Source organism: Colossoma macropomum, unplaced genomic scaffold, assembly GCF_904425465.1.
Source record: "Colossoma macropomum unplaced genomic scaffold, Colossoma_macropomum, whole genome shotgun sequence".
In the NCBI taxonomy this organism is placed as follows: domain Eukaryota; kingdom Metazoa; phylum Chordata; class Actinopteri; order Characiformes; family Serrasalmidae; genus Colossoma; species Colossoma macropomum.
This window is the reverse complement of record NW_023494790.1, coordinates 30,130,727-30,144,308: the sequence shown is the minus strand read 5'-3', so window position 1 is coordinate 30,144,308 and position 13,582 is coordinate 30,130,727.

Below are 13,582 nucleotides of genomic sequence, written 5' to 3'. Positions count from 1 at the left end.
GAAGGCTGACGCATTACACACCTTTGCTCTGAATGAGATGGTTCAAATTTGAAGTCTTTATATGTGTTGCTGCTTGCTCTTGTATGCTTTCATGAGCACAATCGCTTTATAGAGGCTTAAGTAACACTGGTGGTGATGACATCAATGGCAGCAAGGGTTTTAGATGAAGTATTTTATATTACTCTTAATGATCACACAACATGGAAGATTAACTCCAGAACAAAGACTGGTTGCAAAGAATCAAGCATGTACAAAGCTGAGCAGGGGTGGACGCAACTGTCTCCACTGCAAAATGATATCTTGGCAAGTGAAATCATCTTAAATTTAGTTTGAATATGTAATATTTCTCAGTTTGAGATTGCTGTAAGAATATTATAAGATTATTTAACATACTTCTAGACATTTTTTTACTATTTTACTCTTATGTCATTAAGTGAAATTGTATCACTATATTAACAGACCTTTTAGCTTGCTTTAAGAAATATGCTTAGAATAAGCAAAATTGTCTGGCGGTACAGATGGATAACATAGAAGAAAAGTAATGAGTACTCAGATTACTTTTACCAGGGAGTAATAAGTAATGTAATGCCATTACAGATTGAGAGAAACAATAAGTAGCTTGTAATTACTTTTTTAAAGATAACTACCCCCAACACTATCTGTACTAACATTAATGCTTGCATTATGTATGGTCGGCTGAGCCTTTGCAGCACTCTGTTCTGATTGAAAAAAAAGGCAACTTTGTGCATTCCTCTCTCTCTTTGCATTTCTCTGCCACACTTGTATAACTTTATGAGATTTTCCATGTCCACTCCCTGAAATTAAACCAAAGAGCCTCTTCTCCATAATGTAGATTATTGCTTTATTGCCTTGTTTGTACCTGTCTTCATTCAGTTATGTCATCACATTACATTGAATAGTCTATGAAAAATAACAAAAATACTAATTTTGCACCATCACAAATAACAGCTATTTTAAAAATGTAATTGGAATAGGTAGCATCGACACATTCAATATATGTTTTTTTATATTTTAATGGGGCCCTTACTGCAAAGATCATCCAACCAACAAGCCAAGGATGCCTCAGCTGTTACATATAGGTATGATGAACAAAATGAAGTGATTCTACTTTGATGTTAGGAAAACTGGTGACCTCGCCAAATGCATGTTTAATATTCTTGACGTTCAGTGGAGCAATACATCAATACTTAATAAAATATTTACGCAGCTCAATCTGTTTTAATTTTCTGTTGTCATTTCTTATTGTCCAATATATAACTATGTTCATAAACAGAATAAAGAATGGATAAATCTGAACAACTGAGGTTGTCATTTCAAAGTACAGGTCACATACAATGGTGGGTCAATGTAGCATTAGGAGCCTTGCCCATGGACCTACCTGGATGGGAACCCAAATGTACTATCCACTTTGCTATCATTATTAGGGATGTACATACTGACTAATTTTTGTTATCCGTAAGCGTTCATGAATGGACATCTGGTTAACTGTGAACAAAAACAGTGAAAAAAAAAGAAAAACAATTAAAAAAACTTATTTCTCTAAACCTAATACTTCGCTTTAGCTCACCTTTTTAGGTGACAGCACAAGAATTTAGCACCACGCATATGAATACATAAAAAAAAATGTTTATTAATCAAAAATAGCTGGGGGGAAATATGTAGGTTTTCATGTCTGATGAGGAACATAATGGTAACTGCCACAGATGAGCTAATGGAGCTTACTGGTGCAACACTGGATGTGACTCATCATTTTCTGCAGATGTTTCTTTTCTCTTCAGTGGGAATGCCTACATGTTAGTTTGTCAATAAAAATATTGTGATTGTTTCTTTTTTTATTTAACATCTGACATCAGCCTATTTAGCAATAAAAGCCTCACTATTTCTTCTCAGTCTTCTCAGTCATATTCTTAACAATGTGCTCTTTGGCAATGCTCCAACATTAAGAAACTTGCGTTTTAGGGTAGCAAAGTATGAAACAACATGCTTACTTGCAAATACAAGCAAAACTTTCACGTTTTTCGGCACCTGTGCAGATCCCTCATCACTACACGGTTATTCATTCCAGCACTAGGACTGTGTACCATTCAGAACTTTTAGATACAGATACCAATTTAATGTCTTTGATTTAGATTCCTGAATAAATCTTTTTACAATTCATTTCTTGTGGTTGTGCTTTAAAGCAGAAATGTGAGTGAGGTAGGTGGTGTTATTCACTGCACTGAAATTAATAACATGCATACGCATGCATATTTGTTAATTTTTTAACAAATCCTTTTGTAGTGTAGCTGTAAGATCATTTTAAATACTACAGAGAGAGTTCACATGAACTCCTGCTTTAACATTTTGCAGGAAACAACATTACACTGCAGACCTTTGAGGAACCAGGGCCTGAGTTCAGCAACCAATGAGCTCAGTAAGTGCTTCAACACTCTGAGGGCTTTAAACTGCATGAATGTAAACAAACCTAACCTGATTCTGAGTTGTTATTTTAAAAAACGCCATGTTTACATTGTGATCTCACTCTTTCATCTCTTACTCGGTTCTGCGTCATCAGTTAAACATTTAAGCACCTTTTAGGGGTTTTTAGCGGGAATAAACATTGTAAAATGAAAACAAAACAGTTTGGCTAAAATTAAAGAAATGATATTTACCAATGCAAAGCAAACATCTGCAAATTGACTGCTTTCTCTTTCTTTTAACCATTTAACATTCTCAAACATCCATGTATTAAGGATTATTTTAAGGATTATAAAATAACTCCATGGAAAACGATGCAAAATGCTGTTATGAACCTCTTACAAATGTGAACAGCTACAATAAGGTTATTTTACCATTGTGGTGACAAATGGGATATGAAGGCTGATGTGTACATCAAGTGTAAATAATAGTCTGTTATATTGAACAACATCAGTAAAGTTGTAACACCACTGACCGTGAAACCAATGACTTTTCTAAAATATAAAATAAAAATTAAATTTTTTTTAATTAAATTTAAAATTACCTAACGTTTCATGAGTTACATCACTGATATATATATATATATATATATATATATATATATATATATGTATGTATATATATATATATATATATATATATATATATATATGTTAATACCTGTTTATTGATGCACAGCTTTTGTTAGCCATCCTCAAGACCTTCAACAGTGACTTTCATTCAATATATGTGTTCATTCCATATATATCAATGCGCATGAAATATATATATGTTCTAGTTACTAAGGCTGCTGTGAAATCAAAAAGGATATCAGCGTGATGTGTATGAAAGGGGTGGGCAAGTGAGTGTGCCAGAGCGAGTGAGGAACATAATGGTAACTGCCACAGATGAGCTAATGGAGCTAACTGGTGCAACACTGGATGTGACTCATCATTTTCTGCAGATGTTTCTTTTCTCTTCAGTGGAAATGCCTACATGTTAGTTTGTCAATAAAAATATTGTGATTGTTTCTTTTTTTATTTAACATCTGACATCAGCCTATTTAGCAATAAAAGCCTCACTATTTCTTCTCAGTCTTCTCAGTCATATTCTTAACAATGTGCTCTTTGGCAACGCTCCCACATTAAGAAACTTGCGTTTTAGGGTAGAGAGAGAGAGCTGAGGTACAGCAGTATGTTATGGTTCTGTGTCTAGCCTGCAGCAACACATAGCTGAAACAGTTGTATTTTCTCCATTTAAAAGTGGTTCCACCGAAACTGTTTCATATAAAAATAATACTTTAGCATTTGTGATGTCACTGCTTTCACCTGCTGTTCTTCATGGACAACATGATTAAAAATCACTGAAATAAGAGTTAAAAAAAAAAAAGAATTATCACATTTTTTGTTGATTAATTTAGGAATGGAACCAAGAATACACAAAAAATTCGGGTTTATTCTTATTTTGATCTTATTTTCATGCCTTCAGAGTTGTGGGACCACAATCGTGTAATGACCCCAAAAATATACTCTGTCAGAAAAAAAGGTTCTGTGCAGGTACATTCTTTGTTCATCAAGGTACAAACAATGTAAATGTACCCTCAAAGGTACAACAGTGCATACTTTAAATACGGTATGTATTTGTACATCTTCATGGCTAAAGATTTTAGGTTTTAAAACAGAACAGTGAAAAAGCCTGGAGACAAGGCAGCGTGTGTGGAGTCAATACAACTTAAAAAAATAGAAATTCAATGGAATTTGGAAAAATTTCCCCTAATTAAAGGAACTGAAGAAGGTCCCTGGAGCATACTACCCCATTGACAAGAGGGGCACCGCTGCAGTGACAGTGTAGTACCTTTTATTTTCTGAGAGTGTATGTTATGAGAGTGAGGAATTGAACTGTGAGCCCACATACATGCCCGTAGCATTTAAGGGGTTGAGTTATAGGAGAGAGTAATTAAAGTTAAGTTAATGCTGATTAATCCACTCAATCCATTGTCTTTGCTTACTGGTCATATGAAACACTTGTGATGAACATAACCACTGTGTGAGGTCTGCTAACATTATCCTAATAGATTTGCGTAGCGCTCTAAGAGCAGCATGATGTTGTTGACAGTAGGATTTATCCACATGGAACCCCCTCACTATTCCGTTTCTCTTTCTCTAGAAACTGCATCATCAGTTCTGGCTTGTTTGTTCCTTCCCTGTGGCTATTAAACGTCTGCTTACAGCTGCACGTCAGAGCCTGTGTTTAATCAGTTTCACTCCTGTCTGCGCTCACTGCATAACTTTCATACTAGTTTCACAGCAGTTTACTGAGCAGTCTGTACTACAGAATATTATTAATAATTAACAATGGATTAATAAGTCTGGAAAATAAAGACATAAATATCAAGCCAGTGTGGGCAAACTCTCCCACAGAACGGTATTTCCATCTTGACATTAGCAAAAACCACAACATGATTAACTATAACCACTGACCATAGCACTGCAAATTCGAGAAACTGTACTGACCTAGATTTTAAGGTCAATATCGGGGGCATATGTCATTCTGGAGAGCCAAATGTTCACTAACATCCAAAAGCATCCTGAAGCTACAGTAAAAAAGCTTTAACTTATCTATCATGTAAAAACTGGAATTCATCATTACTAAGCTAGGAGTAACTTCCTGCTTAGTGGTGAACTGTCAGATAGTTGATTCATCTCAAGTGTCAGGTACTTTACAGGACAATACAGACTTTAATCATCACATCGGTGGTCTCCATTCGATCTGGTGTTTGCATATGTGTCTGTCATTTTTGTCTCTGTTTCCCATCATTCTGTGTACAGAGACACTTTTGAAAGCATAAGATAATTTATAATACCTACAGAGATGGGTACAGTAGCCTGAATCCAGAATGAAGTAAAAATATAGTTACTTCATTGGAACAATCAAGTACAAGTAAAAGTACCTTTCGAAAAAAATAACTGGAGTAAAAGTACAAAAGTATCAGATCTAAAAAATATCCATAGTTCCCTTTAGAACTGTAGTGGAACTTCTAAGTACATCCAGCAAAGGAAGAATAAAAAGTAAGTAAAGAATAAAACAATTGTCTCACCAATACACTTTAGTAGTACTAAGAGTATCATTTACTGAATAGATACTCAGTAAAGTACAAGTCCATGAAAATTTTACTTGAGGTCATGGAACTGAATAAATGCACTAGCTATTACCCACATTTGGTTAGAAACTTTGTCCCAGTTTTTCAATAAAAATCACATTTGGTCACATTTCTCAGTGCAAGTAGACAACAAGAAGCATTGTAGATTAAAATGTGTCACAAGTAAGTATTTTTACGGTAGAACAGTGCACTTAGGATGACTTCTACTCTTTCCAGGATGACCTCTACTCTTTCCAGATCCACTGGACAGTAAGGGTATTACATAAATACATACATACTTACATATGTATATACAGTACTGTCCAAAAAGTCTAACTACTGGTAAACCGCCAAAACATTCACCATCAGATAAACAGAACTTAAAGCTTTCTTCTTTGAGAGAGAGGAGAAAAAGAAGCTCCACTCTTGCTTCAGATCTGAAAAAATCCACTGGTGTTTCTGATTATTCGTTCACTGTGAGAAGACAACTCAACACTATGAGTAGGTATGCAACAGTACAGTGGGTTTTGGGCCACTGTAACAGTACCGTTTTGGTATCAATATATTAAAGAAAAAAAAAACACATCACCCTTTAAACAATGAACTCTTCATTTTGCCTATAGAAACATAAAATTTTCCATTCAGACAAATGGCAGCATGACTTGAGTGGCCTGGTTTCTGTCTCTACTGTATGAGGAAAAAAAATTTAAAATTGAAAGTGCTTCTTGGCTTTGACCTGTATGTGCTTTGTCTTCTCTATTTTAAATAATTAAAGAGAACTAGATAGGTTGTCTGTGTCAGTTCATTTTCAGGTTCTCTCCATGATGTTTCATAGAGTTCAGGAAATAATTTGCTGCTGAAATGTGTGCAGGAGGGGACTTTGTAAAGGCCACCGCACACCATACATGCAGTGTCACGTAGCATAATCACGTAGTGCAGAGTTGCTGTAGGATGCCGGCAGTGAGAGCTAATAATAGCCAGGTTCAAGTTAATTTTTTACTGAATGAAATAAAGCTTTCAGCTTCAGTCATTACACTTGGCATCAGTTTACTACCTCTTCACAAACAGGACGTTATCAAGCTGGAAGATATGAGCTGAAAAAGTCTAGGCTAGTATCGTTAGCTGCAATAACTGACCACTAGCACTTGTCTCTTTACCTAAAAGACTGGCTGCCGGAGTCACCAAGCACTCCTGCATGTCTACTCGGACTGCTGGCACTGGTGTGCACACCTTCATTAAAAACAAAGGTTTCGAATTTTTGGATGCTGTGCAACATGACAAGTCATGCCCAAAGTGTGGTGGCCTTGATTTCTCTTTGTCCCACTAGTGCTCACCATTGTCACATTCAAGGGCTTCAGAGAAATTCTGGTAGGCTCCAGAGATGTTCTGTGGATCTTAATGTACAACATGAGTGTAGTTTGCAGCACAATAAGCAAGTTTTGAAAATTACAGGACAATAACAGCCATATGGTAACTAACTTGTGGCATAACTTGTGCGTGTTAAACCATAGGGGGTGTACGCTCTTAAAAAAGAAGGTTCTTTAGTAAAGAAAATGGTTCTGTATAGAACCATGAACACCGTTTGCATGGTTAAAAGGTTCCCTACATCGTGAAAGGGCACTGTACATGCTTATGTATTCTTTTTCTCTTGAGAATTCTAAAGAATGCCCAGTAGTTTTGGACAGCTCGATAGAAAAGCAATAAAAGGTGCAAAAGTTCTCAATAAGTTCGTAATACGCTCCTAGCTGTCATTCTGTCAGTTTAGGGGTTATTCATTGTGAGACATTTCAATGCTCTAAGTCAGATTATTCCAGATCTAATCAGTCCATTCATGTCAAAGAATAATTGAACAGAGCTGCTTGTGCAATTGCTTACGTACATGGCTTTTAATAATCTCTTTCTGCTGAATCGATGGGTCCTTGCATGCATGAATTTTTTCGAAACGCCGAAGGTTGTATGCTTGTTGAAGCAAAGCCCCATGACAGCCCTGGAAAGCACTGACTGCTTACGCACAGAAGTGTCATATTGTGTTTCTCTGTGCTCCTCTAGAATTGTCTGGGCTTTTAAGAGAAATCTGCATTTTGTATAAAGGTTAAATCATTATGTTTAAGGGCTCACCCAAACAAGTACTTTGGTTATATTCTACACCACAGCAATTCCTGATGTGGAGTGTGCAAAATACAGAGGGTTTGTGGTTGTAAAAGATAAAAGGGGGAAATTAAGAATTAAGATCATCTTGCCATGACTAAAAAAAGAAAACTAAACAGGTTAGAGAACTTACAAACATTATGTACATAACACATAACATTAACAATATAAAATCACAGTAAACTTAAAGGTTAGAGCCCATTTTAAAGAGGAAACAGTGCTTGATGCTGTTCATTTCACCTAAGGAAAATTGTTATTGCTGTAACAAAGCCTCATATTAATGGAATGTTAACTTGATAGGAGAAGCAAAAAAGCATTCTTAATTATAATTTCTTTCTGCAGAACCCTTGGAACCATTAACCAAATGAACTAGAGCACTGTTGGTTGTCTATATGTCTATGAAATGTTGTGACTCTAAGTTGAGCTGCTAGTGAGCAATGAGGAGTGAAAGGAGAGGAGTGAGAGCCCCTTGCTGTGAAAACCTTTGTGCACCCTGCACAGACAGCCATGTCAAGAAAAACAAATAGCACCACTCCAGCTCATATAAAATAAAGAAAACCATTTACACTGAAAACAGTTTTATAAACGATGATTTACTTGCTAACCAATGAAAACAACAATCCACTTCACTTTGTAAATCACATACATTTGCATCATAAAAATGTATTTCATCAAAGTTGAAGAAGGAAGAAAATGCATAGCTCAACTGAGTGCACTCCAAAACAAGCAGAAACTGTATTCCATTGCTACTGTGAAAAAAAGTTAGCATATATTGTAAGTAGGTTTTATTCCAGGTACTTTTAGACCATTTCTATTGGTCAATTCATCATAAATTGTTCACAAGATGAATGCACAAGCAGGTGGGATACCTGCTAGGCAGCCTCCCCTTGTTGATATGTCACTCATTTAATCCCTGAACAGCGAAGATTTCGTAATGATTGGGCCAATAGAAATTCACTAAAATCATTTGGTATAAAACCTCTTTACATTATTTACAATTAAAGTTAAGAACATTTTGGCCTTCTCCTGCAAAGTGACTATTCCCAAAAAGCCTCGCACTTCTATGGGGTGGGTGATGGCCCTCTATCCTGCTTCTCTACACTAAGCTTTTAGATCTGTGTACTTGTTATTCTTCCATGCACTGTCTCTACCCCTTAATGCCACAGGATTGTAAACTCTCTCAGTACAGCTGTGCGTGATGCTACAGCATCATGTCTGGAAGTGGTAATCTCAGGTGGGAAATGATGCTCCCATTCATGGTCCACCCTCAGGTTCCAGCTATTCCCAGGTGAGATTAGCTGAGGTGATATGTGACCTCTGTTTGTCTCTTGTTTTCTGGCCTCCAGAATCTCTGCCAGTTTCTGCAGGAGTTAGTTGTGGTGCCATTTATAGCAACCTCATGCCAGTGCAATCTTCCAGCTAAACAGAATGGGATGGAGGGTTGGATTTGGGGCATTACAGGGTTGGCAGTTTTTCTCAGAAAGGCAGTTTTACCACAGATACAGGTAGCATGTTGTATTGCTTTCTTGCTGCCACTGCCTGACTGCTTTAACTTTGTACTGCCCCTCTTCCATCCTGACTACACAATCTAGGGCAGCAGGATTTTTCAAAGGGACAAAAAAATAATAAAAATGTGAGAAAAAAAGGAGTTACGAGATTTTGACAATGATGACACAAACCTTTGTTGTGGCGACTGATCTTGAGAATCTAAAGCAAACTGAACCGCCCTGGAAACTGAAGAATACTCCTTTTTCAGCATTGTGAATACTCCTTTTTAGGATCTTATTATGTCAACAGTGTCAGGAAATGAAAGCCTTAAAACATCTGAAGATACAATTTTGTGATTCTGAATAAAAAATTCACATAATGAATGCACCACACACAAATCTCCACTGTTGTTTGACTGAGTAGTGGACACTCACCATTGTGCAGTACTAACAGTTCTGCTGCCACATACAAACAAGTAAAAGCAAAAGATTGTTTTCAGACATTTTAGACACTTATGTGGGACAAACCTAGCTCTTAAGTTAGGTTTGAGAGAACTAACATGTTTGTGCTACATAAAGCTTATTCAATTTTTATTTTTCTTTGAAAATTGTCCACCTTCTTTATTTGTAAACTATTTTGTCTTTTTGGCCCTCCGCCACATTGCACTTTGGACTCCCATGACAAAAAAATTGTGCACCCCTTTTTAGAACAATGGGACAATGGGATGATGTGACGTACCTCAGAAACATGCAACATAATTCCTGAGAATGCCAAAAAAGGTCACATATACTACATAGTTAATGTGCACTGGGAATATACAAACTAACTCAATAGCTGTCATACCAATGACTCAGCTAAGTCATGAGCTTTCTTAGCGTCTTCTCTGTAAACTAATTGCTTCTGGTTAACCTGAGTGGTTCCTCAACATGTTGGAGCAGTGCCAAGGTGGCATGACTACATCAATTTACTTTGAATTGTTACCACAGACTCACCATTTTAAACCACAGTGCATACATTATTCTCATAGGACATTGTTTGATGTTTGCAGTATTAAAAGAAAAGGAAAATATTTTTATTAATATTTCATGTGACTGTTTTATATGTCCTGATTTATGCCTTTTTATGTTAAGTAACGCATCCTCCCTTAGCTCTTTCTTCAACACAAGCATTTCCAGCATCACTGGAGACGAAGGCACTGTTTGAAAGCAAACTCTCTTCCTTATGGATTAACACACTTGTTATAAGCATCTTATATTTTACCAAAATTACCCTAGTGGTTTATTTTTTCATCTGACGTACTTAATTGTTCTAAACCTGCCTCGCAGAAAGCTTCCACATGAAATGAAAATACATTGCCTGAAGCCGAAAACATTGCTTTGCGATTGTTTTGAATAAGATTTTGGCCTAAAAGATCAAATCAGTCCAAATCAGTTAAGGTTAACAACTACTGTATTATTATCAGCATCACATATAAAATGGCCATATTTGTTTTGTAGCGCGACTCTTTAATACTTTCACCACCATCAGAACCACAACTGGTTCTGTTGGTTTCTCTACAATGCACCATTTCATGAGTATCGTAAATATCTAAATAAAAAAGGTCTTGTGCTCCAACGAGGCCCCACAGATTAACATTGTTCTCAACAATTTAATTATGTAAAAATCTGTGTAATTGCGTAGTTCTAGCCTGTGGTTAGAAGATTAATAATGTGATTTTCACTTTCTGTACTTTCAAGTTCTGTGGCATTTTTCTTTTTCAAACTAAATTTAGTATTTGGACATGAACAGAATTGAGGGTCTTTTTAACAGCAGTGTGACACAAATGATACAAAGTACCTCGGAAACGCATCATCATCAGAAAATAATTCAGAGCATAGTACCTTAAAATGCAGAAGCCCCATTTAAAAAGTACTTTCGTAATTTAAGTAAATTTGAGAATTTGTACTTTTCTGCTTTAACTTAAGTAAAGAATTTACTGAATTCCTTAGCTGGCTATTTTGCCTTTGTGTACTTCTGCCATGTCTTGCAGCCCATTTTAGGTGCTTCAAACATTCTTCGTTTCAGGTGACAAGCCTCAGCAGAAGTAGTAAATCTGAAACCAGACAGATAGAGGAAATACCTCAGCTTTCATCTCCTACTGTCCCAAAATAAACATTTTCACTGTCCATCTAGGCTGTAACATTAGTTGCACAACAATGTTGCCCTGCCATTTTTCTGTAAATGCCATGCTGGATAAATTTCGGTATCGGGGGACAATGTGCCTTTGTTTTTGTTCCCAGATTAGAGGGACCATGTCATTTGTCTCTGATTTACTCCATTCTCTTTAGACTGCTTTTTTCTTCAAGTTTCTCTGTAATAATGTTTGTGTTTTAGTAAGTATGACACATAAATCTTTCAAGCGTACAATTACAAATATCAAGCGTGACTGGGATTTGAGACATGACACATCCTTTGACCCTGAGCCAAGAAAGTGCACTCTAACATCTTGTATTCCCTTGAAAAAGTGATTGCTCCCTGATTGTCTCACTTTTTCTAAGCGCATTAATGAGTCAGGCCTCAATAGAGGTATCAACCTGTAATCTAAAAAGCCCCCTGGAAAATATTGGATCAGTTTTAGAGAATGTATTATTGATAATGTATCATTTCCAGGCTTTGAATTTTTGTTTTTAATCAAAGTAAAGCAGAAATCCCCCAAGTTACCCTACATACATTTGAGGTTTATGAATAATATTTGCCCATTCATTGAAGTTTAGTTAGCATAGATGTTTAGCATATGTTAACCTAGAAAGACCAAGAAACAACTGATATTATCTCCAAGATTCTTTACATGTAAATGCAGACTGCAGAGAACACAATGGAGAACATCAAACCCAGACCTGACTTTATTTTGCTTTGAGTTCCAGTTTTAATTAACAAGTTAATCACAGCTGTGCTTGGAATTTAAAATGTGTCTGTCTTTAAAATAAAGGTGTCAAAAAGGGAAGCTACATGATATATAATGCATTTCAAAGCATAGTTCCTTGAAGGACCAAATGAGATGTATTGCAAATGAGATGTGAGTGTGGAGAATCCTTAAAAAAATATTATTGATAAAGCTTAATATAAAGGTTCTAGATGAATTAATCCTTTTTTTCTTAGAAATGTACACCCAGCCCAGGTTTTGGAAAACTCATTGAATCACAAGAAATCCTTTGTCTGCTTCCAGACAGGATCTGCCTGGTGTGTCCCACCTTACATTGCTGCCAGAGCTGTTTTGGAAAATTCACAAAAATGGCATAAACAGCTCTGATAATTTCCTAGATAGTAAAGGGCTTTTTCCACTCAAGATCCCCATTTGATGATATAGTCGGATTTGCAGGGGAGACGTATGTGTGAAGAATCTCTTAGATTATCAGAGATGTGGATATCTTAGGTTTTTCCACCTAAGTCTGTGCTATGTCTCAGCATGAGCCCTTTGAGGGAAGACCACTACACTGTGTCATGAAAAAATAAAACAGAAATGATTCACTTTAGTACATTTATTATAACCGATTTACGGCACAGGAAAAGTCATGCAGGGCTGGGAAATCTTCCATTGTATTAGACAGGAAACACCCCTGCTCCCTCCTCTTTTATACACACAGGCCAGGGACAAGCAAACAACACTAATGGCATCTGGAGAAAGTGACATGTTTGAATAAATTACTGTGCTCGTGAATACTGTGTTACTCATGTATTAGTTGGAGGCGCCGGTAGAATGTGGGCTGACCAGTGCAGTTTCCACTGCCTACCTCTGGAAGGTCAGGAAGTACTGGCTGATGACCAATAATCAAATGGACTTTCTCAGCCACCCCACCTATGTGTGTTTCTTGTAAATGCTCCTATTCTGGTAACAGTGAAAAGCAGCACAATATCAATAGCTTCCTTTCCCCAAAATGAATGTATTCTCATTTATTCTTATTTATTTGTTTGTTATTCTCATTTATTCTGACACAAAAAATAGATTGTTAAGATGTAAATTATGTAATTCAGAGTGATTTAATGTGAGGTGGTCTGTTCTTGAGTTCTTCACAGTGTTGGTGATAAGAACCAAAACCAGATGTAATGCCTTTAAAAGCTCTCCCACAGACAATTATTACCCATTTTACCCTGTTACTCTGTTTCCTGAGACATTGTTTTATGGTAGTTCTGAGAGGAGTTTTTGCCCAACGCTTAATTTTTAAACCAGCTTAGGGCAGAGAGGCATATGTAAAGTGTTGTAAGGCACAAACTTATTTTTCCAAATTTACCACTATTCTACTAGTATTACATTAACATTACATGTAAAAACTCAGAAGACAGTTGTTTTGGAAAGTAAATAACATTTAGACA